Here is a 5,000-nt window from a genome sequence, read left to right on the forward strand (position 1 = left end):
AAAACAGTTAAGCGGGGGAAAACTAAGCGGATGCGGCCACGCGTTGGGGAAAACAAAGCGGATCCGGCCCAGAGTCGGTGGAAATTGGCCCGAAAACAGTCCAGCGGCAAGCGGAAGCGGCTAACGTTGGGCAAAAGTGACCCGAAAACAGTTCAGCGGGGGAAAACTAAGCGGATGCGGCCACGCGTTGGGGAAAACTAAGCGGATACGGCCAAGTGTTGGGGAAAAATGGCCCGAAAACAGCCCAGCGGCAAGCGGAAGCGGCTAACGTTGGGGAAAAGTGACCCGAAAACAGTTAAGCGGGGGAAAACTAAGCAGATGCGGCCAAGTGTCGGTGAAAATTGGCCCGAAAACAGCCCAGCGGCAAGCGGAAGCGGCTAACGTTGGGCAAAAGTGACCCGAAAACAGTTCAGCGGGGGAAAACTAAGCGGATGCGGCCACGCGTTGGGGAAAACTAAGCGGATACGGCCAAGAGTCGGTGGAAATTGGCCCGAAAACAGTCCAGCGGCAAGCGGAAGCGGCTAACGTTGGGCAAAACTGGCCCGAAAACAGTTCAGCGGGGCAAATTTTTGAAAATTTTTTTGAAATTTTTTTGAATTTTTGAAATTTTTGAAGTTTTTTTGGGTTTTTGGACTTTTTTTGAATTTTTGAATTTTTTGAATTTTTTTGAATTTTTTTGAATTTTTTGAATTTTTTTTGAATAATTTAAATTTTTTTTTTTTTTTGAATTTTTTTTTTTTGAATTTTTTTTGAATTTTTTTTTTTTTTTTGAATTTTTGAATTTTTTGAATTTTTTTGAATTTTTTTGAATTTTTTTGAATTTTTTTTGAATTTTTGAAATTTTTCCAGCGGCAACCGGAAACGGCTAACGTTGGGACAAAGTGACCCGAAAACAGTTCAGCTGGGGAAAATTAAGCGGATGCAGCCAAGCGTTGGGGAAAACTAAGCGGATCCGGCCCAGAGTCGGTGGAAATTGGCCCGAAAACAGTCCAGCGGCAAGTAGAAGCGGCTAACGTTGGGCAAAAGTGACCCGAAAACAGTTCAGCGGGGGAAAACTAAGCGGATGCGGCCACGCGTTGGGGAAAACTAAGCGGATACGGCCAAGTGTTGGGGAAAAATGGCCCGAAAACAGCCCAGCGGCAAGCGGAAGCGGCTAACGTTGGGGAAAAGTGACCCGAAAACAGTTAAGCGGGGGAAAACTAAGCGGATGCGGCCAAGTGTCGGTGGAAATTGGCCCGAAAACAGCCCAGCGGCAAATGGAAGCGGCTAACGTTGGGCAAAAGTGACCCGAAAACAGTTCAGCGGGGGAAAACTAAGCGGATGCGGCCACGCGTTGGGGAAAACTAAGCGGATGCGGCCAAGAGTCGGTGGAAATTGGCCCGAAAACAGTCCAGCGGCAAGCGGAAGCGGCTAACGTTGGGCAAAACTGACCCGAAAACAGTTCAGCGGGGCAAATTTTTGAAATTTTTTTGAAATTTTTTTGAATTTTTGAAATTTTTGAAGTTTTTTTGGGTTTTTGGACTTTTTTTGAATTTTTGAATTTTTTGAATTTTTTTGAATTTTTTTGAATTTTTTGAATTTTTTTTGAATTTTTGAAATTTTTTTTTTTTTTTTGAATTTATTTTATTTTATAAATTTTTTGTGATTTTTTGAGATTTTTTTGAATATTTTACATGGGTGATTTTGACTTGGGGGATTTTCAGGGGGTGGTAACCCTGGGCGTGGCTAGAGCCTCAAAATGCATATTCCCCTATAGGGGGGCAAGGTTTTCAAAAATGGGTGCCCCCTCATGTACACGCGCGTGGGTGTACATGGCCCCGTCGGTGCCAGCGTGGGTGGAAAATGGCCCGAAAACAGCCCAGCGGCAAGCGGAAGCGGCTAACGTTGGGCAAAACTGACCCGAAAGCAGTATAGCTTGGAAAATTAAGCGGATGCAGCCAATTGTTAGCGAAAACTAAGCGGATACGGCCAAGTGTCGGTGAAAAATGGCCCGAAAACAGTCCAGCGGCAAGCGGAAACGGCTAACGTTGGGCAAAAGTGACCCGAAAACAGTTCAGCTGGGGGAAATTAAGCGGAAGCAGCCAAGCGTTGGGCAAAACCAAGCGGATACGGCCAAGAGTCGGTGGAAAATGGCCCGAAAACAGTCCAGCGGCAACCGGAAACGGCTAACGTTGGGACAAAGTGACCCGAAAACAGTTCAGCTGGGGAAAATTAAGCGGATGCAGCCAAGCGTTGGGGAAAACTAAGCGGATCCGGCCCAGAGTCGGTGGAAATTGGCCCGAAAACAGTCCAGCGGCAAGCGGAAGCGGCTAACGTTGGGCAAAAGTGACCCGAAAACAGTTCAGCGGGGGAAAACTAAGCGGATGCGGCCACGCGTTGGGGAAAACTAAGCGGATACGGCCAAGTGTTGGGGAAAAATGGCCCGAAAACAGCCCAGCGGCAAGCGGAAGCGGCTAACGTTGGGGAAAAGTGACCCGAAAACAGTTAAGCGGGGGAAAACTAAGCGGATGCGGCCAAGTGTCGGTGGAAATTGGCCCGAAAACAGCCCAGCGGCAAGCGGAAGCGGCTAACGTTGGGCAAAATTGACCCGATAACAGTTCAGCGGGGGAAAACTAAGCGGATGCGGCCACGCGTTGGGGAAAACTAAGCGGATGCGGCCAAGAGTCGGTGGAAATTGGCCCGAAAACAGTCCAGCGGCAAGCGGAAGCGGCTAACGTTGGGCAAAACTGACCCGAAAACAGTTCAGCGGGGGAAAACTAAGCGGATGCGGCCACGCGTTGGGGAAAACTAAGCGGATGCGGCCAAGTGTCGGTGGAAATTGGCCCGAAAACAGCCCAGCGGCAAGCGGAAGCGGCTAACGTTGGGCAAAAGTGACCCGAAAACAGTTCAGCGGGGGAAAACTAAGCGGATGCGGCCACGCGTTGGGGAAAACTAAGCGGATACGGCCAAGAGTCGGTGGAAATTGGCCCGAAAACAGTCCAGCGGCAAGCGGAAGCGGCTAACGTTGGGCAAAACTGACCCGAAAACAGTTCAGCGGGGGAAAACTAAGCGGATGCGGCCACGCGTTGGGGAAAACTAAGCGGATACGGCCATGTGTTGGGGAAAAATGGCCCGGAAACAGCCCAGCGGGAAGCGGAAGCGGCTAACGTTGGGCAAAAGTGACCCGAAAACAGTTCAGCGGGGGAAAACTAAGCGGATGCGGCCACGCGTTGGGGAAAACTAAGCGGATACGGCCAAGGGTCGGTGAAAAAGGGCCCGAAAACAGTCCAGCGGCAAGCGGAAGCCGCTAACGTTGGGCAAAAGTGACCCGAAAACAGTCCAGCGGGGGAAAACTAAGCGGATGCGGCCAAGCGTTGGGGAAAACTAAGCGGATACGGCCAAGCGTCGGTGAAAAAGGCCCGAAAACAGTCCAGCGGCAAGCCGAAGCGGCTAACGTTGGGCAAAAATGGCCAAAAGCGGTGGAGCAGGGCGGTCTGAATCTATGCATCCACATAAAATGGGGGGTAAACCTGGGGGATTTCCAGGGGGTGGTAACCCTGGGCGTGGCTGGAGACCCAAAATGCATATTCCCCTATAGGGGGGAAGGATTTTTGGAAGAGGCAGCCCCTCATGTACATGCCAAGCGGGGTGTACATGGCCCCTGTGGGTGCCTCCGTCGGTGTAAAATGGCCCGAAAAACAAGATTATGTTACCCGAAAACACGATTATGTTACCGAAAAAACACGGTTGAGCGGGGGCAGTAAGCACGGTTGAGCGGGGGCAAAAAACACGGTTGAGCGGGGGCAAAAAACACGGTGCAGCGGGGACAAAAGACACGATTTTGTTACCGAAAAAGACGGCCCGTCGGGGGCAAGGAACACGAATATGTTACCGAAAAACACGGACCACGCGGGTTGAAATCCCCAGCCGTAGAGCCGGCGAAACACGGTGGGGCAGGGCGTCTAAGCGTGGAGGCGCCCGTAAGACCGATGCGGGTTGAAATCCCCAGCCGTAAAGCCGGCGAAAAGCGGTCGGGCAGGGTGACTCCGCGTGGAGTTTCGCCCGTAAGGCCGATGCGGGTAGCCGCGCGGGTTGAAATCCCCAGCCGTAAAGCCGGTGAAACACGGTTCATTGGGGCGCCTAAGCGTGGAGGCGCCCCGCAGAGACCGAGCGGGTTGAAATCCCCAGCCGTAAAGCCGGCGAAACACGGTTCATTGGGGCGCCTAAGCGTGGAGGCGCCCCGCAGAGACCGAGCGGGTTGAAATCCCCAGCCGTAAAGCCGGCGAAACACGGTTGAGCGGGGCGCCTAAGCGTGGAGGCGCCCCGCAGAGACCGAGCGGGTTGAAATCCCCAGCCGTAAAGCCGGCGAAACACGTTCGGGCAGGGCGACTCCGCGTGGAGTTTCGCCCGTAAGACCGATGCGGGTAGCCGCGCGGGTTGAAATCCCCAGCCGTAAAGCCGGCGAAACACGGTTCATTGGGGCGCCTAAGCGTGGAGGCGCCCCGCAGAGACCGAGCGGGTTGAAATCCCCAGCCGTAAAGCCGGCGAAACACGTTCGGGCAGGGCGTCTAAGCGTGGAGGCGCCCGTAAGTCCGATGCGGGTAGCCGCGCGGGTTGAAATCCCCAGCCGTAAAGCCGGCGAAACACGGTTGAGCGGGGCGCCTAAGCGTGGAGGCGCCCCGCAGTGACCGAGCGGGTTGAAATCCCCAGCCGTAAAGCCGGCGAAACACGGTTGAGCGGGGCGCCTAAGCGTGGAGGCGCCCCGCAGAGACCGAGCGGGTTGAAATCCCCAGCCGTAAAGCCGGCGAAACACGTTCGGGCAGGGCGACTCCGCGTGGAGTTTCGCCCGTAAGACCGATGCGGGTAGCCGCGCGGGTTGAAATCCCCAGCCGTAAAGCCGGCGAAACACGGTTCATTGGGGCGCCTAAGCGTGGAGGCGCCCCGCAGAGACCGAGCGGGTTGAAATCCCCAGCCGTAAAGCCGGCGAAACACGATCGGGCAGGGCGTCTAAGCGTGGAGGC

This window comes from Carex rostrata, chromosome 6 (assembly GCF_964058835.1).
Source record: "Carex rostrata chromosome 6, lpCarRost1.2, whole genome shotgun sequence".
Lineage (NCBI taxonomy): Eukaryota > Viridiplantae > Streptophyta > Magnoliopsida > Poales > Cyperaceae > Carex > Carex rostrata.